This window comes from Artemia sp. Qi Xiang Cuo, chromosome 7 (assembly GCF_049724085.1).
Source record: "Artemia sp. Qi Xiang Cuo chromosome 7, ASM4972408v1, whole genome shotgun sequence".
Classification (NCBI taxonomy): domain Eukaryota; kingdom Metazoa; phylum Arthropoda; class Branchiopoda; order Anostraca; family Artemiidae; genus Artemia; species Artemia sp. Qi Xiang Cuo.
The window spans coordinates 20,269,300-20,292,051 of NC_142800.1; the positions used below are offsets into that span (position 1 = coordinate 20,269,300).

Sequence of the window (22,752 nt, forward strand, 5' to 3'; positions counted from 1 at the left end):
CACATAACCCCTTCCCTTGTTTATACATGGAGCTTAGACTAATTGATTATATTGTATGACAAAAAGCAAAAGGGAAATCAGGTTGAAAAGAGAAGACAGAGGTTACCTTTAAATTTTACTTTACCCCATCAATTGGTGCTTCAGAAATGCATCTCTGAATTGAGTAGTTGGACAAAGATCGTTTTCGAGTTTTAATGTTACTTAATTCACTAATGGATAAAGAGGCCCCCCCCAGATTTTTCTTGGAGCTTTTTCCCCTGTTTTTTTCTTTTTTTCACTCTTTTTTCAGAAGAATTTTGTCAATTTGGTCAATTATTAGCACCTTCGTCACATTGCCCCCCCCTTCAGAACATTTTGCTCATTAGCACCCTTGTCACGTTGCTCCCCCCCCCTTCCAAGATTTTTTTCTAGACCCACCCCAGAAAAAATTCTCCAAGAATTGCTTTAACCTTCTTTAATAAATAAATAAGTATTTTGTGTTTTTATAACAGCTTCCACAATAATCCCATATATTTCTTGAAGTACAACCAGGTTCGGATTTAAAAAAATTGTAATTAGATTTAACTTTTTATTTTCTAAGATAATCTCATGCTGTTTGAAAAGACATTTTAAGTGTGTTTGAAATGCTTCGCACCTAAGTTGTATTTTAGGTTTGAGTGCCACTTTGGTTAAGCACATAGATCAGTATTTTCTCTGACACACATTCTCTGTCTTCCTATTTGTTCGTCACCAATTCTCTAAATCGTGAACAAATTTTTAACTAAATTAACCATATAATCCTCATAACTGTCAAAATAATCAACGGAAGAATGAGCCCTTTTTGAAGTTTCTACAACATTGCTTTCTATAAAAACCTTATATACCCCCAGGGCATAACTTACAACCCCTGCCCTGAGGGCTGTGGGGGGGGGGGTTGTCATCATAATTTCCAAGACTTTCAACTACGTTGAATAAAATGGCTATCTAAAAATTTTGATTGAATGTGTTTGGGGAGAAGGTGGGCGTGAGAGGGGGGTTAGTTGCCCTCAAATCAATTTTGACTATTAAAAAGGACACTAGCCCTTTGAATTTCCAGTCAAATGAGCCATTTTTCAAGTTTCTACGACAAAGATTTCAATAAAAATCTCATATTCCCCCAGGGCATAATTTATAATCCTTGTCCTGACGACTGTGGGCAAGTGTTCTGCTCAAAGGTATAATTTCCTGAACTTTAAACTGCGTGGAACAAAATGGCTATCTCAAAATTTTGATTGGATGTGTTTGGGGATATGGTGGGCGTGAGAGGGGCGTGAGTCACTCTCCAGTCACCTTCAAATATTAAAAAAGGTTCTAGTCCTATATCAAAGGATTCCTTTTGAAGTTTCTACGACAACGTTTTCAATAAGAACCTTATATACCCATAGGGCATAACTTACAACCCTTGCCTTGAGGGCTGGGGGGGGTCGTCATCCTCAAAGACCTAATTTCCAGAACTTTCTACTACGTTGAACAAAATGCCTATCTGAAAATTTTGATTGGATGCGTTTGGAAGAATGTTGGGCGTGAGAGGGGGGTTAGTTCCCTCCAATCACTCAACTATTAAAAAGGGCAATAGCTCTCTCAATTTCCAATTGAATGAGCCCTTTTTGCCGTTTTTTACGACAACTCTATTTATAAGAACCCTATATGCCCCAAGATCATAACTTACAACGTCTGCCTTGGGGGCTCTGTTTTTTTTTCATTCTTAAATACATAATTTCCCGAGCTTTCAAGTAAGTGGAACAAATGGCTATCTCTAAACTTTGATTGAATGTTTATGGGGAAATGGTTGGCGAGAGAGGGGGTTAATTACTCTGCACTCATTTTCGACTATTCAAAAGGGCAATTTCAATTTTCAATCAAATGAGACCTTTTTGAAATTACTACAACAACTTTCTATACAAATCTTATATGCCCTCAGGACATAACTTACAACCCTTGCACGCAGGGCTTTGAGGGGGTTATCATCCTAAAATACCTAATTTCCAGAACTTTCAACTACATTGAACAAAATGTATATCTCAAAATTTGGATTGGATGTGTTTGGGAAAATGGTGGGCGTGAGAGGGGGGTTAGTTGCCCTTCAATCACTTTCGAACTATTAAAAAGGGCACTAGCCCTTTCAGTAGAATGAGCCCTTTTTAAAGTTTCTACAACATCGCTTTCTATAAACTTCGAAAATGGCTCATTCAGTTGGAAATTGGAGTGGCTTGTGCACTTTTTAATAGTAGAAAGTGAGTGGAAGGAAACTAACACCCCTTCCACGCCCACCATTTCCCGAAACACATCCAATCAAAATTTTGCGATATCCATTTTGTTCAGCGTAGTTGATTTCCAGATCGAACTTATATTTTTAGGAGGACACAGCCCTCAGGGCAAGGGTTTTAAGTTAAGCCCTGGGAGCATATAAGTTGTTTATAGAAGGCGTTGTCGTACAAACTTCAAAAAAGACTCATTTGATAGGAAATTCAAAGGGCTAGTGTCCTTTTCAATAGTCGAAAGTGATTGGATGGTAACTAACCCCCCTCTCACGCCCACCTTTTCCCCAAACACAATCAATCAACATTTTAAGATAGCCATTTTGTTCTACGTAGTTTTAAGTTCTGGAAATTAGGTCTTCGAGGATGACAACCCCCCCAAAAGCCCTCGGGGCAAGGGTCGTATGTTATGCCCTGGGGCATTATGGTTTTTATAGAACGTGTTGTCAAAGAAATTTCAAAAAGGGCTCATTCGATTTGAAATTGAAATGGCTACTGATCTATTTAATAGTCGAAAGTGATTGGAAGGCAACTAACACCCCTTCCACGCCCACGATTTCCCCAAACACATCCAATCAAAATTTTGAAATAACCATTTTGTTCCACGCAGTTTAAAGTTCAGGAAATTATGCCTTTGAGCAGGACACTCCCCCAGTCTTTAAGACAAGGGTTATAAGTTATGCCCTGGGGGAATAAAAGATTATTATTGAAAATTTTGTCGTAGAAACTTGAAAAATGGCTCATTCGACTGGAAATTCAAAGGGCTAGTGTCCTTTTTAATAGTCAAAAGTGATTTGAGGGCAACTAAACCCCCTCTCACTCCCACCCAACGTACTTGAAAGTTCTTGAAGTTAGGTCTTTTAGGATGATAGCCCCCTCAGAGCCCTGAATGCAAGGATTTTAAACTATGCACTGGGGGCATATGAGGCCTATGTAAAAAGCTGTCGCAGAAAATTCAAACGGAGATCATTGGTATAGATATTGGAACTGCCCTTTTGAAAGGTAACAACTCAACTCACAGCGATTAACCCCCCTCTTATGTCAACCATGTAAAACAGCACTATTAAACATGAAGGATAGACATCCGTTTTGTTAAACGTAGTTTTAAGTTCTAGGAATTATGTCTTTAAGGATGAAAAACACGCCAGAGCCCCAAAGGCAAACGTTGTAAGTTATGACCTTGGGGTGTAGAGGGTTCTTATAAATAGAGCTGTCTTAAAAACGGCAAAAAGGGCTCATTCAATTGGAAATTGAGAGAGTTATTGCCATTTTTAATAGTTGAGTGATTGGAGGGTAACTAACCCCCCTCTCACGCCCAACATTCCTCCAAACGCATTCAATCAAAATTTTCAGATAGCCATTTTGTTCAACGTAGTAGAAAGTTCTGGTAATTAGGTCTTTGAGGATGACACCCCCCCCAGCCCTCATGGCAAGGGTTGTAAGTTATGCCCTAAGGGATATAACGTTTTTATTGAAAGTATTGTCGTAGAAACTTCAAAAGGAATCATTTGATTTAGGTCTAGTGCCTTTTTTAATATTTGAAGGTGACTGGAGAGTGACTAACGCCCCTCTCACGCCCACCATTCCCCCAAACACATCCAATCAAAATTTTGAGATAGCCATTTTGTTCCACGCAGTCTAAAGTTCAAGAAATTATACCTTTGAGCAGGACACTCCCCCAACAGTCTTCAGGACAAGGTTTATAAGTTATACCCTGGGGGAATATAAGATTTTTATTGAAATCTGTGCCGTACACACTTGAATAAGGACTCATTCCATTGGAAATTCAAAGGGCTAGTGCCCTTTTTAATAGTCAAAATTGATTTGAGGGCAACTAACCCTCCTCTCACTCCCACCTTCTCCCCAAACACAGCCAATCAAAATTTTTAGATACCCATTTTATTCAACGTAGTTGAAAGTCTTGGATTAGGTCTTTAAGGATGACAACCCCCCCCCACAGCCCTCAGGGCAGGGGTTTCAAGTTATGCCCTGGGGACATATAAGGCTTTTATAGAAAGAGATGTTGTAGAAACTTCAAGAAGGGCTCATTCTATTGGGAACTGAAAGGGCTAGTGACCTTTTTAATAGTTCTAAAGTGATTGGAGGGCAAATAACCCCCTCTCACGCCCACCATTTTCCCAAACACATCCAATAAAAATTTTGAGATACCCATTTTGTTCAGCGTAGTTGAAAGCTCTTTCAATTATGTCTTTTTGGATGAAAACCCCCTCAGAGCCCTCAGTGCAAGGATTGTAAGTTATTCCCTGGGTGCATATAAAGTTTATCAAGAAAGTTGTTGTAGAAACCTCAAAAGGGCTCATTTGATTGGAAATTAAAATTGGCCTTTTTAATAGTTGAAAGTGAGTGCAGAGTAATTAACCCCCCTCTCACGCCCACCATTTCCCCAAAAACATTCAATCAAAGTTTAGAGATAGCCATTTTGTTCAACATAGTTGAAAGTTCTGGAAATTATGTATTTAAGAATGAAAAAAAGCCCAGAGCCCCCAGGGCAAACGTTGTAATTTATGGCCTTGGGCCATATAGGGTTCTTATAAATAGAGTTGTCGTAAAAATGGCAAAAAGGGCTCATTCATTTGGAAATTGAGAGAGCTATTGCCCTTGTTAATAGTGGAGTAATTGGAGAGTAACTAACCCCCCTCTCACGCCCACCATTCTTCCAAACGCATTCAATCAAAATTTTCAGATAGCCATTTTGTTTGACGTAGTAGAAAGTTCTGGAAATTAGGTCTTTGAGGATTACAACCCCCCCAGCCCTCAGGGCAAGGGTTGTAAGTTATGCCCTGGGGGCACATAAGGTATTTATTGAAAGCGTTGTCTTAGAAACTTCAAAAGGAATCATTTGATTTAGGGCTATCGCCCTTTTTAATATTTGAAGGTGACCGGAGGGTGACTAACGCCCCTCTCATGCCCACCATTTCCCCAAACACATCCAATCAAAATTTCGAGATAGCCATAATGTTTGACGTAGTTGAAAGTTCTGGAAATTAGGTCTTAGAGGATGACAACCACCCTAACAGCCCATAGGGTAAGGGTTGTAATTTATGCCCTGGAGGCATATTAGGTGTTCATAGAAAGTGTTGGTGTAGAAACTCAAAAAGGGCTCATTCAATTGGAAATTGAAAGGCCTAGTGCCCTTTTTAATAGTCGAAAGTGATTGTAAGGCTTGATATTTTTATAGTAAAGATTGATTTGTGCATAATGTATTACTTTTTTTGTTGTTGTTGTTGTTTAGACCAGGGCACTTCGTATCGAAGGAGTTGTCGTGGGAAGTTTGAAAAGGGCTCATTCGATTGAAAATAGTTGGCTGGCCGCGTACCACCTGAAAATTTTTGTGTACACCCAAGGGGTGTGTAAGGGATCTCATAAGAGAGGACAGGGCGGAAAAGAGTTCCGTGCCATTGACAATAAGAGAGGACAAGGCAAAAAAGAGTTTCATTCTATGGACGATGAGAGAGAATGACAGAGAGAGAGAGAGAGATTTGTGTTTAAGAAAAATTATTTTGCGTCTTGGGTGTTAAACGTTTTTGACGTCCTGTTTCTAAAGGAATATGTTCTTTATTGTTAGCTTCTAGGAGGCGTTGGCAAGGACAAAGGGATCCCTATAACAGCTAAGTTAGTCTTGCCAAGTGTCCTAGTAGATTCGGCAATAAAATTGTTTCATGATCACTTACTCATTGATGAACACATGTCTATGGAGAAGAGATTAGACCGAGTAAGCCGTAACTTTAAATTTGATGGAATGAGTACAAAAGTTTGAAAGTATTGCAAAAATAGTAATTTGTGCTTGCGCAGAAATAAAATGCATCAGAATATTAAACCTGCGTTAGGAAATAATGAAGAGCCATAATACCCGTTTCGCAATTTTTTGGTAGGTTCTTCTGGTCCTAGGGGGGAGGGTGCATTAGGTGGACCTACTAAAAACAGAAATTTTCATATTTTAATTTTGGTTGACCATTCTTCAAAACTTTGTATCCTGAAAGCTGTGCCAAGGATAACAGCAGAAGCTATGTGTAACTTTTTTTGGCGAGTCAGTGATAGTATACTTTAGTCTTTTGAAGTTTTGATCAATGATTCCAACCAGTCTTTCTGTTCAAATTTCGTTTCACAGATGTGCACAAAATTAAAAATTATTCATCATTTTTCGTCGAATTACAATTTCAATCGAATAGGTCATGTGAGAATCGTGTAAAGGCAATAAAATCCATATTAAAAACTTATTGTCAGGATCATCCCGGTTCTTGGGATACTTATTTTCCTTTCGTTCAGAATGTATTGACTTCTAGTATTTCTCCCACAACTAGATATAGTATTTGTCCCACCACATCATATAATTTTTAGTAGGCAGCCTCTTTTATTTTGGATATTCAACTGCTTTTGCCTTCCATTGATTATTTTGACAGTTATGAGGATTATATGGTTAATTTAGTTAGAAATTTGTTCACGATTTAGAGAATTGGTTACGAACAAATAGGAAGACAGAGAAAGTGTGGTAGAGAAAATACTGATCTATGTGCTTAACCAAAGTAGCACTCAAACCTAAAATACAACTTAGGTGCGAAGCATTTGAAACACACTTAAAATGTCTTTTCAAACAGCGTGAGATTATCTTGAAAAATAAAAAGTTAAATCTAATTACAATTTTTTAAATCTGAACCTGGTTGTACTTCAAGAAATATATGGGATTACTGTGGAATCTGTTATAAAAAACACAAAATACTTATTTATTTATTAAAGAAGGTTAAAGCAGTTCTTGGAGAATTAGTTCAGGGGTGGGTCTAGAACAAAATCTTGGAAGGGAGGGGGAGCAACGTGACAAGGGTGCTAATGAGCAAAATGTTCTGAAGGGGGGGGGGCAATTTGACGAAGGTGCTAATAATTGACCAAATTGAAAAAATTCTTCTAAAAAAAGAGTGAAAAAAAGAAAAAAACACGGAAAAAAGGCTCCAAGAAAAATCTGGGGGGGCTCCCCCCTCTTTATCCACTAGTGAATTAAGTAACATTAAAACTCGAAAACGATCTTTGTTGAACTATTCAATTCAGAGATGCATTTCTGAAGCACCAATTGATGGGGTAAAGTAAAATTTAAAGGTAACCTCCATCTTCTCTTTTCAACCTGATTTCCCTTTTGCTTTTTGTCATACAATATAATCAATCAGGCTAAGCTCCATGTATAAACAAGGGAAGGGGTTATGTGGCTAGACTGCTGCTCTTTTCCTGGAACAGTGCTCTGAATCATTAATTGATTTTGAAAATGATTTTCAAAATTATGTTTCTCCTTCGAAATATGGTATAAAAGATTTTGGATCCCGGCAATGGCTTTCAGAATTGAGAAAAAACTTATCTCTGATTAGATTACTGCGGAAAACCTGATACGAAATGAAGTACGTGTGTTCAAGAACATAGAATGTGTTATATTTGTGGGTAATATTCGGTTTTGTTTTCAGAAATTAAGGATGAGTTCCCACCGATATCAAGTTCTGTTTTATCCAAAGACAACGAAGATACACATGAACCTCTACCTTTCAACTTAATTCAGCCCAAACTCGAACATTACCTTTATCAACCGATTTCAGAAAACGGGCCTGATCAAGGTAAGAGCATTTAGTCACAGTGTATGAGAACGAACGTTTTATCATCAAACAGTTCGTAGTAACGAACTTTAAGCAAGGAGCGATGCGGCTCAGTAGTAACCGAAATTCTAGGAGTAGCAAGGAGTAAAGAATAGCACTAAAACTTAAAACAAATAGAAATTATTATGTATATTAGGGGGTCCCGTCCCTCCATGTGTTCTTTATTGTTAGCTGCTAGGAGGCGTTGGCAACGACCGAGAGATTCCTGGAACAGCTAAGTTAGTTTTGCCAAGTGTTCCAGTAGATTCGACAATAAAATTGTTTCATGATCACTTATTCATCGATGGACACATGTCTATGGAGAAGAAATTAGACCAAGTAAGCCGTAACTTTATATTTGATGGAATGAGTATAAAAGATTGAAAGCATTGCAAAAATAGTAATTTGTGCTTGCGCAGAAATAAAATGCATCCGAATATTAAACCTAGGTTAGGAAATAATGAAGAGCCATAATACCCTTTTCGTAATTTTTTGGTAGACTCTGCTGGTCCCAGGGGGGAGGGGGTCATTAGGTGGACCTACTAAAAAAAGAAATTTTTATATTTTAGTTTTGGTTGACCATTTTTCAAAATTTTGTGTCCTGATAGCTGTGCCAAGGATAACAGCAGAAGCTATTTGTAACTTTCTTGACAAGTGAGTGATAGTATACTTTAGTCTTTTAAAGTTTTGATTACTGATTCCAACCAGTCTTTCCGTTCAAATCTCGTTTCACAGATTTGTACAAAATTAAAAATTACTCATCATTTTTCGTCGAGTTATAGTTCTCAATCGAATGGGTTATGTGAGAATCGTGTAAAAGTAACAAAATCCATATTAAAAGCTTATTGTCAGGATCATCCCTGTTCTTGGGATACTTATTTTCCTTTCGTTCAGAATTTATCAAATTCTACTATTTCTCCCACAACTAAATATTCACCACATCACATAATTTTTGGTAAGCAGCCTCTTTTATTTTTGGATATTCAACTGCCTTTGCCATCCATTGATTATTTTAACAGTTATGAGGACTATATGGTTAATTTAGTTAGAAATTTGTTCACGATTTAGAGAATTGGTGACAAACAAACAGGAAGACAGAGAAAGTGTGAAAGAGTAAAATATAACAAAAAGGCTGTAGAATTACCAGTTTTGCGAGAAGGAGACTTAGTTTATGTCCAAGATAAAGCTCAGAATCCGAGAGAAATCAAGGGTTTAAAGTTTAAATTTCGTGGACCCAGTTTAATTTTAAAAATCTTAAAGGATTCCCTATTCTTGGTACAAGAACTTTCGGGGGTGTTTGTAAGAAGAACAGTAAACAGTCGTCTGATAAAGCCTGTAAAGGATGGGACCAGATTGGACAGGTTTATACCAAACTAAACCATCCAAAGTTGAAAACGATTGAGCTTGAGTTTTTCCAGGAGTATGCCAAGGTAACTTAGCCTGTCACCTGGACGCTTGAAATACTACAGGAGGACAAGAACTGTTTTCTGGGAACGCTTTTGCCCACGTTGATTGCACTTATAATGAAAATGATTGACATGAAACAAAACGCTCTATCAAGCACGTATAAGCTATTGCGGAAGAGAGCTTGATTGGTTTAGAGACGTGGTTTATGCATGATTTCACAATGCGGCTAAGTGAATCTAGTTTTATGGAGCTAGCAATAGCAAGGGGAAGCCACCCTGGTTTCAATTGAATATTGATGCTAGGAGATATCCATGACCGGATCATTGATGTCATTTATGACGAAATGAAACATATTTTGATAGCCATAGCTGATGATCAGTTGACTGATTGTGATGCCGAACACAGCAAAGCGACGTTGAATGATTTTGATGACTTTTTTACTTTCGACAGTGATGGTGTGGGGACGAGCACGGATTCTTCTGTTAGCTGTAACATGTAAATTAAGCTATTGAGGCTCGTGGGCGATAAAAACCGTTCGATTGAGTCCTTGATAGAAAATCCAGACATTCCAAAAGTTTTCCAGAAGGTCAATACTGCCATATCATTGCCTGCTCCGGTAGAACGTCTTTTTTCTGTTTGGGGGTTGGTTTTAACCTCCATCTTCTCTTTTCAACCCGATTTCCCTTTTGCTTTTTGTCATACAATATAATCAATCAGTTTAAGCTCCATGTATAAACAAGGGAAAGGGTTACCTTGCTAGACTGCTGCTCTCTCCTGGAACAGTGCTCTGTTTCATAAATTGATTTTGAAAATGATTTTTAAAATGATGTTTCTCCTATGAAATATGATATAAAAGATTTTGGATCCCGGCAATGGCTTTCAGAATTGAGAAAAAACTAAACTTTGATCTTACGAAATGAAATATGTGTGTTCAAGAACATAGAATGTGTTATTTTTGTAGGTAATATTCGGTTTTGTTTCAGAAATTAAGGATGAGTTCCCAGCGGTAGCAAGTTCTGTTTTATCCAAAGACAACGAAGATGCACATGAATCTCTACCTTTCAACTTCATTCAGCCCAAACTCGAACATTACCTTTATCAACCGATTTCAGAAAACGGCCCTGATCAAGGTAAGAGCTATTAGCCACAGTGTATGAGAACGAACGTTTTAGCATCAAACAGTTCGTAGTAACGAACTTTCAGCAAGGAACGATGCGGCTCAGTAGTAACCGAAAATCTAGGAGTAGCAAGGAGTAAGGAGTAGCATCAAAACTTAAAAGTAATAGAAATTGTTACGTAGATGAGGGGGTTCGTCCCTCCTCAATACCTCGCTCTTGACGCTAAAGTATTCCTAGCAATTTCAACAGAGCTATTTATTCTAATTAAACAGCCTTTGTGATTCAGGGGCTATTTTTAAAGAATTGAAACAAAATTTGAACTTTAGTGTAAAGAGCGAGGTGTTTAGGCCGTCACATATGTAATAATTATTGTTTATTTTAAGTTTTATTGTTGTTAATGTTGTTTTATTTTTTTTGTTGGCCGGCCGCGTGCGACCTTAAAATTTTTATGTACCTCCAAGGGGCTTATAAGGGATCTCACAAACGAGGACAGGGCGGAAAAGAATTCCGTGCCATGGACAATAAGAGAGGACAGGGCGAAAAAGAGTTCCATGCTATGGACAATGAGAGAGAATGACACAGAGAGAGAGAGAGAGATTTATGTCTAAGAAAAATTATTTTGTGTCTTGGCTGTTAAATATTTTTGACGGCCTGTTTCTAATGGAATGTGTTCTTTATTGTTAGCTGCTAGGAGGCGTTGGCAACGACCGAGGGATTCCTGAAACAGCTAAGTTAGTCTTGTCAAGTGTCCTAGTAGATTCGGTAATAAAATTGTTTAATGATCACTTACTCATTGATGGACACATGTTTATGGAGAAGACATTAGACCGAGTAAGCTGTAACTTTATATTTGATGGAATGAGTACAAAGGTTTGAAAGTATTGCGAAAATAGTAATTTTTACTTGTGCAGAAATAAAATGCAGAAATAAAATGAAATAATGAAGAGTCATAATAACCGTTTCGCAATTTTTCAGTAGACTCTGCTGGTCCCAGGGGGGGGGCATTAGGTGGACCTACTAAAAAAAGAAATTTTCATATTTTACTTTTGGTTGATCATTTTTCAAAATTTTGTATCCTGAAAGCTGTGCCAAGGATAGCAGCAGAAACTATGTGTAACTTTCTTGGCGAGTCAGTGATATCATACTTTAGTCTTTTGAAGTTTTGATCACTGATTCCAACCAGTCTTTCCGTTCAAATCTCGTTTCACAGATGTGTGCAAAATTAAAATTTTTTTTAAAAATTAATCATTTTTCGTCGAGATATAATTCTCAATCGAATGGGTTATGTCAGAATAGTGTAAAGGTAACAAAATCCATATTAAAAGCTTATTGTCAGGATCATCCCTGTTCTTGGGATACTTATTTTCCTTTCGTTCAGAATGTATTGAATTCTACTATTTCTCCCACAACTAAATATTCACCTCATCACATAAATTTTGGTAAGCAGCCTTTTTTATTTTTGGATATTCAACTGCCTTTGCCTTCCATTGATTATTTTGACAGTTATGAGATTATATGGCTAATTTAGTTAGAAATTTGTTCTAATTTAGTTTAGAAATTAATTTACATACGTATTTAATTACTTTTTTCTGTATTTAAATGCACATTAACTTTTTCTAATATTAATAAATACTTTTCTCTATCAGAAACAATTTTCTAGAGTATTCACTGTGTTTAGGACTGTATTTTGTATAATTTGCTTTTTAAGATGTTTATATAGAAGAAGACCCATGAGAACACTATACTGGAGGCAAGCTATATTTGTAGGGTAGGTATCAGAGGCAACGCTATAGCGTTGCCCATAGTAAAGGCTATACGTCTCCAATGTTTTATTGTTTATTTATTTATTTTTTTCCCCAGAGGTACTTCATATGGAAGGCGTCGTCGTAAAAACTTCAAAGGGGACTCATTTGGCTGGAAACTGAGAGTTCTAGTGCCGTTTTAAGGGTCAAAAGTGATTGGAAGGCAACGAACACCCCTTCCACGCCTACCATTTCCCCGAACACATCCAATCCAAATTTTTAAATAGCCATTTTTTCTACGTAGTTGATTCCCAGATAGGAATTATGTTTTTGTGGAAGACACTCCCCCACAGCCCTCAGGCAAAGGGTTGTAAGTTATGCCCTGGGGGCATATAAGCTTTCTATAGAAATCTTAGTCGTAATAACTTCAAAAAGGGCTTATTTGATTGGAAATTCAAAGGGCTAGTGCCCTTTTTAATAGTCAAAAGTTATTGGATGGCAAATAACCCCCCTCTCGCGCCCACCTTTCCCTCAAAGCCATCCAGTCAAAATTTTGAGATTGGCATTTTGTTCAACATTGTTGAAAATTCTGGAAATTAGGTCTTTGAGGATGGAAACACCCCTCCCCCCCACAGCCCTCAGGGTAAGGGTCGTAAGTTATGCCCTAGGGGCATATATGGTGTTTATAGAAAACTTTGTCGTAGAAACTTCAAAAAGGCTCATTAGTAGCATCGATATACACAGTCCAGGACGAGATTAGGGACGAGATCGCCGAGCAAACACATTATATTGTTGGACCTATAATATCACCAAGCAACCAGACAGGTTTTTCTAGATTCAATAGACATAACTAAAGACCTTGGGATAACGTACTCAAAGGTTTAATGCACTTTTCTGTAGAAATACTACTTTCGGCCGGATGTCATATAATCGTTATTTTTTTGTATAGATTAAAGATGCAATTAGTTTTTCTAGATCAGTTTGAAAAAACAACTTGAATAGATAGCCATTCTTGTTAAATTTATTTGTATTGAAATGGAGAATTCCAAAAGGATCTTGGTAAGTGGATATTTTTTATTATTTTTATTCGAGACTTTTTTCGTATAGTTACCTTTAACTATCTGTCATCTGGTTTTCTCACAGACAGCAAACTGGTGTAATTATCTAGCGTAAATTCACATATTTTGTTACAGCTGTTCAGGTATATGGGTATTTTGGCTAAAAGTTGATCAATGCGTGTCCGTTTCAACATGTACAATATCTTTAATGGGTTGGGGTGGCGTTGATATTGCGGAGGGGGAGGTGAGGATTATTAATATTCTGAATAAAAACCTGACAAAAGTAATATGCAAAATTGTGTTATTTTTTTATGCATCGTATTTAGAATATATCTAGCTTAGGCTCCACCTAGGACTGATGTTCTTTTTTATGAGTTTTAAGCAGATTTAAATTTAAGCCTATAAGTTTTAAAATCGTGACGTTCATAATTGAAAAAGACGTGTAATTTTTTTTTAATCCTGCGTGGGCTTTGGTATTGTGGAGGGGGAACGGTGCTCTCCATTAATATTCTGAATAAATAACAAACAGACCTAATAGTCAAAATTGTGTTATTTGTCTTATGCATTGTATTTAAAATATAGATTAGGCTCCACCTAGGACTGGCGTTCTTTTTTATGAGTTTTAATTAGATTGATATTTAAGCCTATAAGTTTTAGAATCGTAACGTTCATAATTGAAAAAGCCATAAAAATTTTTTTAGTAATGTCCTAATATAAAATTAATAGAGGATTATTAATATTCCGAATAAAAACGTAATGGAGCGAATACGCAAAATTGTGTTATTTTTCATGTATATCCTATTTTAAAAAATGATAGCTTAGGCTCCACCTAGGACAAGTAGAATTCTTTAATACCTGAAAAAAAAAGACTGAAAATTAATTCCTATTCAAGGAGATTTCTGGTCAAAGTCTTCCTGAGAAAAAGCGATCAAAGCTCGATGCCGGGTCTGGCACCACTGATATTGGCCTAGTCATATCTTGGAACATGCCGAGGGGAAGTGTAGTCGCCTACGTGCCGCCATCTGATAGACAGGGCATTTATGATGAGTTACCTGCAATTATTGACGTAAGTGCCTTTATCAGATAGTTATGTATATTAGGTAATGGAGTAATTGAGAGTGAAAAGGAAAGAGGTGGTTAGCGTGCAAACAAAACAACCCTTTTTCTATTCTACTTAAATGGAAATCCATAATAACCCCATATTTTTTTTATTCAAATTTATAATACACTTACAATTTTGCATTGCAAATTCCCTATTAACCTTGTTTGTTTGTTGTTGTTTAACTTTTAGTTTCGGCTGAGATACATTAAAATGTCCTTTTTTTAACTCGCTAGGAACCGTGCGGGGGAGTCCGCCTCTTTGCGCCTCGGCCAATCAGACATGGAGCACTGTAGCAGTGATTTGCTTGCGTTCGGATACCCGTATTTTTCTTTTTTTGATCTTGCATTGTTGTAAACGAGACATTTATTTGTCGACGAATTAAGCCAAGTCGAAAAATATCTATTTTTCGTTTGCGACTGTTTAAAAATCTTCAAAGCTATAGTTCTCCAATTACGAGACAAGAAGGGTAGATATCTATATCCTGAAACTCTTATTTTTAAAATTTCGTAAATCAAGAGTAAACTCATTTCTTTCTGTGGTTGTAGCAAAAGAAGTCTTTCGAGATTGTAGTCATTCTAATTAACATGCAAAATAATACATTACGCAGCAAAACCTGGTCTAGGCACTTGGCGTGAAATGTGAAATCAATGCATAATTTGTGGTTATCTTAATTAAGCAAACTCCACGAGACGAATGCCGTGTCTTTTGGCTTAACATTCTTACGCTACATATTCTTTTTTTTTTTTCCTTAATAATTTTTAATCAGCTAGCAGTATGTATGTGTATTAACTCATGGGCTAGTTGTTGAAGAAGAAGAAGAAGAGGGATACAAAAAAATCCTTTTCTATTTTACATAAATGACCATAGAGCTTATTAATAATTTATTTTTTGACTTTATAAAATAGTGGATATAGCACATGGAAAATAAATCCTGATTTTATAGATTAACATCGATGAATTATCATCTCCAGCAACATCAGCTCAAGGAACATTTATTTTCAATGAGCCTTCACCAATCCTAACACCGCCAATGGATTTTCTGGATGGTGCTGTAACTGATAGTGACTTAGAGTGGCAGAAGGGTTTCTTAAGCAATCTTTTTGGTGACATTGATAGTCTAGATGATTTAAGCTGTGATAAAGATATTACTGAGGACCCAGAATGGTCAAATAGGTTTATAAATGAATATTTAGGTGCTAACCCCCAAGTTCATCTAAACCGAGTTCGCATGGTAATAGTCATAAAAATCAAATTATGTCACATGACAATGCTGTGTGGCCTGATCAGCTATCCCCAAACATATGTATTATTTTGGACGATTTCACTCGCGGGTTAGTTGAAAACCCACCCCCCATATTTTAATGAATAATTATGAAATTCAGGATAAATTCGCAATAGCTGATAAGCTATCCCTAAATACACTGGAATGTATGCTTAGTGATTCGGGGGATTTCAGCCCGTGCCCCACTAATGCAACTGAACAGGCTGGTGATGGTGGTGCTATTGAAGATTTTATGCCACCCCCACTATTGAGGTTGATCCGAGTAGTGACAATGAGTCATTAGTGTCACTAGCATTTACACTACCAGATTTTTTCTTGTCTAACTGCCTTGCATCATACTAATGCCTACACGACCGTTTTCGATTACCCCTTTAATTCTTTAATGTTAGGGGGTATAGTAACAGACCCCTGGCTATTACTCATTCCTATGTTAACGAGATTAGAGTCCTCCTTGAACAGCAGAAGCGGGTGTGGGGAGGGAGGGACAGTTTAAAAGTGTCAATAGCACTAAAACTATATTTTTTAAATGTAAATGCGAGCGAACTTTATTCAAAATACTTAAATATAGAGATGTGAGCAATTCGCCCGCATTTGGCAAATTATGATGAGTTTTTTTTTTGAATTGGGTCAATAGCGTCATAACTAAACTGGACAATTATAATGAGGAGGGTGGTGGGTCGGTTGTTTTATTTATTGAGAATTTAAGCGTTAATATTTGTAGAATTTAAAAGGATTTTATTTCAAGAGGTGGTGCTGGGGGAGCGGGCTATAGTTGTAAGACATCATTTAGATTTAGATGGTTGTCAGGGAATACAACGAATCTGTTTTGATGCAAGGCTAGTGTTTTAAGTATGCATTTTTAATTGACGCCTTTAGACCTCTGCAAAAGGATGCTTCTAAGAAAAAGTTGGACAAATTGACAGCTAATGGGAATGGGTTAAAGTTTCCTAACCTAGGTTTCAATTGTTTAAATGGTCAATTTCCCGTAACACTAAAAGGGATAGATATTTTTGAGCGGGCTAGTGAACATTTAAAGATTGGTGTTACGTCGTTACAGTACGAAACTGAATTTGAAGAGGGTCAGCGTTCTGATAATAAAAAGGTGTATTATTTCCAGTCAGGGCTCTGTCTATTGAATCAGTGAAGCATTGGTTCTTGCTTCTATACACGCCTCCTTCAGAGCCTTATTCAATAGGGTATTTTAATCCAATAGCCGATATTAGTAGGGTTTTAAGTGAGGGTAAACATTGAGGGGGGGGGGGGGGTGTATACTACTATTTTCCAACATGCCTCTCAAGATTTCGTATTAATTTAAAGTTAAAGTATCACATGAAACAGCTCAAACGTCATGGATACCAGGCTTTGGAAACGGTTACCGGGGATAGAGAGATCTTGCGTTCTAAGAACTATCAAAACTCGGTCCGGCTGAGCAAAAGGATCGCTTGGGATTATACAACTAAACTTTCATGCTCATGCAATTTGCCAATTCCGAATCGTTGTAAGATACATTATATCATAGGATATTCATATACACACGCTCAATGAGACTCAAGTAATATCATGTAAGTGCTGGATGTAGTTGAGTCGTTGGGTGGGGAAGACTGCATGCGCATGGCATTCATCAGTCTGATTAAAACAGCAAATGGTGCAATTTCTCTCCTACGCTACACAAACTATCCTATGGTTCTATCACCAGATGATATATTGGCCATTGAAAATCGTAAATATGTTGGGTTGTTAAAATGGAATTTGATGATGGTACTGCGAATGCGAGAAAGAAAAAGGTGATCGAGAATGACCATTTATGGCAGGAAGTTACATCTGGATGGAGTACCTTTAGTGAGGTTGCGAATCAATCTTGCAATGTAAACTTTAGTCGTCAATATTTGGTACCTGTTTTTATATACAATTCTAATTATGATTTAAAGTTTATTTTACCGGCGTTGGGCTGCATTGCCAAGGGGGGAGTTATAGATAATGCATGGGTAGATGGTTCTCTTTCTTATAATATCATACCCAAATCATCGGAGAAGCTGCTGCTGCTAGAATTTCTGTGGAAACAGTTGACAAGGGTAACACATGCCTGAATAAAATCTATTTTTTAGACTCTTTCAGTTTCTTTCCCAAGTCTTTAAGTCAATTGATTCAGGTACAGAAAAGCGATAATTTTGATAGTTTCCCCCTCCTTAAACAGCGCTTCCCCGATGATGAAATGTATGATTTATTAATGTGTAAGGGCATATACGCATATGATTACTACATCTCTACCTCGAGGCTATATGAGGTTTTATTACCGCCTATCGAAGCATTTTACAATTCCCATGCGGACAGTCAATGCACCACTGGTGACTGGCGACAAGGATGGTTTTTTTTGAAATTGACGGTGAAATACCCATGGAAATCCATGACTCAGTAAAATATTTTGTTTTCCGCCATAAATAGACCGGTGGGTAAGGACTCTTTGAGTCCCTACAATTTATTTTTAGTAGAGGATGGGAGTATGCACTGGGTGCCTTCAAATCAAAAACTTATTTCTGACTTTGACCAGAAACAGAATATCGTTCTTCATCACGTCCTATTGAGATGTATGGGGTCCAATGGCTTCAAAGTCACAAAGGTTCATAGAGCCCTCCAGATTGATCAAAAGCCCTACATGAAAACGTTTATTGACACCTTTGTCAGTAAACGTTCACAAGCAAAAACAAAGGTTGAAAAGAAAATCTATGAACTCATTTTGAACTCAGCCTTCGGTAAAATGTGCGAAAGCATACGAAACAGAAGTCAATCTGACATTGTAATCAATCCCAAAGATTGTGCTCGAATCATCGCGGATCGAAACTTCAGATCGTTCACAATCATAGGCTCTGACGTGGTGCTCCTACATCGCAAGAAAACAAACATTATTTTAAATAAAATATTGCAGGCGGGAGTACAATAACGGAAATATAAAAAAAAACTCATGTTTTCATATTATTATGCTGTATGCAAGGTACAATGGCCGATTAAGCGACAAGTTCAAGTGTAGTGAGACACTAATTCACTCCTGTTCAAGTGTAGTGAGACACTAATTCACTCCTGTTGAAAGTTAAAACTGAAAATTTGTTGAATGATTTGGAAAATGGAGAAAAAATTAGCTCATGGATGGACTACGCTAACTGGAATGAATCTGTCTATCCAGAGCTAATGAAACGCCAGACCCCAAACCAATTGTTAATGCTAAAATCTGAAACGGGAAATGATCTTGTATCCAGTGGTGTGTTTCCTGGGCCGAATGTACACTGTGTGGAAATACACAACAAGGTTATCAAACAAGTTTGCAAGGGGGTGCCTACACACTTTGTAAAAAATAATTTAAATATGAGTGTTTATAGAAACTGTGTGGAACTTAGTTTAGTCCCAAGAGCGCAAGTCATCGCGATTCGCTCCTTACAATTTAAAAACTACACAGTTAGTGTTGAGAAAAACGCCATGTTTGCCATATCAGACAAAGTTTATGTACTTGAGGATGGTGTGAAGGTACTACCACACGGCCACTATCTAATTTCAGACCGAGTTGAATGTACAGAGTATAGAAAACAACTCGGTCTGGATAAATTAACTTAAATTCATTTATAGTACAAGGTGGGCGGTGGGTGGTTTGGGGATTTTTTTTTCTTTTTTATTAAAGTTACTAAATTTTTACAATCTGCGAGGCCGGGATATTTCTTCATAATTTAATTTTCCATATGCAAAGCAGAGTTATTTCATCATAATGATCCCCGCCCAGCCCCCGGCCTGCCGCAGCGGGCCCCCCGTGCTTTCCGGTTCGGCCTTCGGCCACTGCAGCTGCCACCCCCGGGGGGGGGGAGCCACATTTCAAATTGAAAGTGATGTTGTAATTTTTTATAAATAAAAAATGATACTATTTTAAGTGTATTTATTGTTTATCAAAAAAGTGTTTTTCCTAATGTCTATTTCACATAAATGTTGGATTTTTTGTTATAAATAAATAAATAGAAAAAAAGTGTGATATTAAGTGTTTTACTTAATAAAAAAAAGTGTTTTTTTCCTAGTGCCTATTTCAAATAAAAGTTTTTTTGGTTTTTTTATGAATAAATGAATAAAAAAATCTTTATTATGTGTATTTTTTGGTTTAAAGTGTTTTTTCTAATTGCACTATTTGTAAAGTGCTGCTTTTATGTTAATAAGATAAGAAAATATGATTCTTTATTGGTTTTGTATATGATTCTTTAGTGCTCAGGGTCCCACACCCGGGTCCCTGAAGGGCAATCCTCAAAGAAAAAACACCTGCAACTGAAACGCCTACAACAACTTTGGATGCATCACCTCCCCCCCCCAGATAACGAACCCCGCATGCCCCCGGAACTGATTTTTGAGTGCGAAACAACACCTAAAGATGGATTTTTGGAATGTGAGAAGGATGAACCAGATATCCAAGACAAAACAAGTTATTAAAGAGATGAGACAATACCTCATCGATATAATTTGGACTGGAAATAAGGTGGAACTAAATAAGGTGGACTGGAAATGGATTAGAGAAATTCGATGATGGGTTTGCTTTGGCATTTAGCGGTCACCCTTCCGTCCACCGCACTGGTGTAGGAATTATGATGTCGCCACTTGCACTCAAAGCAATGGCGAACTGGAAACCAGTTAGCGAACGTATATTGACAACTCGTTTCGTATCTAATCATACAAAAATGATCATTATCGCCTGCTATGCTTCGACAAATGAATCTGATGATGAGGAAAAAGATGCTTTCTACAACATGCTACATTCGGTCACCAAAGACGTTCCCAGGCACGATATAATCTGTGTTGTTGGCGATCTAAATGCTAAAGTCAATGCAGATCGTCAGTACTGCCCTGAAGTTCTGGGCCCACATGACATCGGAGACACGAGTTAAAACGGTGCACTCCTAATTGACTATGTCCTAAGCAATGACTTGGTGATAGGTGGCAGTGTGTTCGAACATAAAACGATTCACAAGTACTCGTGGGTGTCCCCTGACGGCCGGACAAAAAACCAAATCGATCATTTCCTCATATCAAGACGCAGGAGAAGTAGCCTTCTCAACGTGAGGGGCTTTCGAAGAGCGGACGTGAATTCAGATCACATCTTGGTGATATCCGAATTAAGAGTTAAACTGAAAGCTAAGACACCGAAAACCAACGCCAAAACACACAAACAGTTCAAAACTAATAAGCTGAAAGATCGTGATATCCGCAGAAGCTTCTGCATATCACTACATAACAAATTTGAAGCGTTAATTCGCTCGATGAAGCTGAATACTCTTATGCTGAAACCATATGGACCTCCGTGAAATGTGCATACCATGACGTTGCGAAGGCCAGCCTTGGCTTCAAGAAAAGAAAGAAAGAAAAATGGATATCGGACGACACCTGGAAATGTATCAGTAAACGCAAGAAGACCCAGACGCTTATCCTAAACACGTTGTGCCCTGAAGAAAAAGCCCAGTTACAGCTCTGTTACAAAGAAGAGGATAAGGCGATTAAAAGAAGTGCAAGGAAATACAAAAGAAACGTTATCGAGGAAAAAGCAGCACTTGCAGAAGAAGCTGATAAGAAAGGATCTTCAAAAATGGTGTATCAACTAACGAATGAGATAGTCGGAAAGAATACAATCCGAACATCCCTTGTAAAAGATGAAAATGAGGACGTAATCTCGGATCCACAGAAAGCTGACGAGAGATGGGCCTCGTATTTCGAGAAAGTCTTAAATAGACCCAGAACTGACGATCCAGATACAGTACCTGACAAATCGTTTTTACAAATTGACGTAAGTGCTGACTCCCTAAGCACCGAAGATGTGATGACAGCTGTGAAAAAGCTGAAAAATGGACGGACATCTGGAGTAGATGGGAACACGGCAGAGATGCTGAAGGCGTCCCTTCGTGCCTGCATGACCGTTTGGACTGCTCTCCTGATGGTCATCTGGAATAGCAAAAAAGTTCCAAAAGACTGGACGAAAGTTATATTACTACAACTCTTCAAGAATGGCGATGCGCTAGTCTGTGACAACTGTAGGGGCATCAACCTAACGTCTGTGCCTAGCAAAATACTAGCCACAGTCATACTAGAACGGCTAAGCGCAGCCCTAGCTTCACACCTCAGAGAAGAGCAACACGGTTTCTGACCTGGTAGGTCTTGCTATGACCTTATTTTCATTCTAAGGCTGATGATGGAAGAGTCAAGAGAATGGAACAAAAAGATGTACCTGCTCTCCATTGATTTTGAAAAGGCGTTCGATTCTATCGACCGAGATACTTTATGAAGATTCTAAATTATTACGGAGTACCTAATAAACTAGTCAAAATTATAATGGTACTTTATGAAGATAGTGAATGCTGCGTTCGCACAGAAATGGGGATACGCGTTTCTTCAAGATAATTTCTGGAGTCAAACAAGGTTGTATACTATCCCCTTTCCTGTTTGTCATTGTAATGGACTATATTCTACGCCAGTCTTCAGGCTGTGGAGTGAAGATTAGCAGCCGGCAGGTCTCGGATCTGGATTTCACAGATGACGTTGTTCTTCTCGGAGAAGCGAAACAGCAACTGCAGCTGCTACTCGATGCCATAGATGAACAGGCCGAAAAAGGGGGACTGGTGGTGAATGTCAATTAGACAAATAGCATGGCCACATCTAACTCCCCGCTGATACTAAAATTTGAAGTTAAAGCAATTGACCAGGTCGAAGAATTTAAGTATCTTGGGAGGTGGATGAAATAGGATGGCGAAATAGCTAATGAAATTAAGAGGAGAATTGGACAGTCGACATCGGCTTTTAATAAATTGAAACCGGTTTGGCGCAGTAGTAAATAGTCTCTGCGCTTAAAGCTAAGACTCCTAAACAGCAATGTGATGTCCATCCTCCTTTATGCTACTAGCGAATGCTGGAAATTAAACATCAAACTGGAGAAACGTGTCCTACTTTTGAGAACGTGTGCCGTAGAAGGATCCTGAACATATCGTTGCAGGAAAAGGTCACCAACATAGAAGTTCGTCGGCGAACCGGTCATCCATTAGTTACTGACCTCTTGATGCGTAGGAGATGGACGTATCTTGGTCATGTCCTTCTTATGCCAGAGGATCGACTCCCAAAAACAATATACGA

At 37.9% G+C, this 22,752-nt stretch overlaps 1 protein-coding gene across 1 annotated transcript in view; it reads left to right on the forward strand.

Moving 5' to 3' along the window:
* The first annotated feature begins 14,211 nt into the window (after positions 1-14,211).
* Positions 14,212-22,752, forward strand: part of LOC148950038 (uncharacterized) — a 48,420-nt gene continuing 39,879 nt past the window's right edge. Inside the window, exon 1 of the mRNA XM_089091769.1 lies at positions 14,212-14,297. The gene's annotated coding sequence lies outside the window, so the exon portion shown is untranslated. The remainder of the gene's footprint in view (positions 14,298-22,752) is intronic.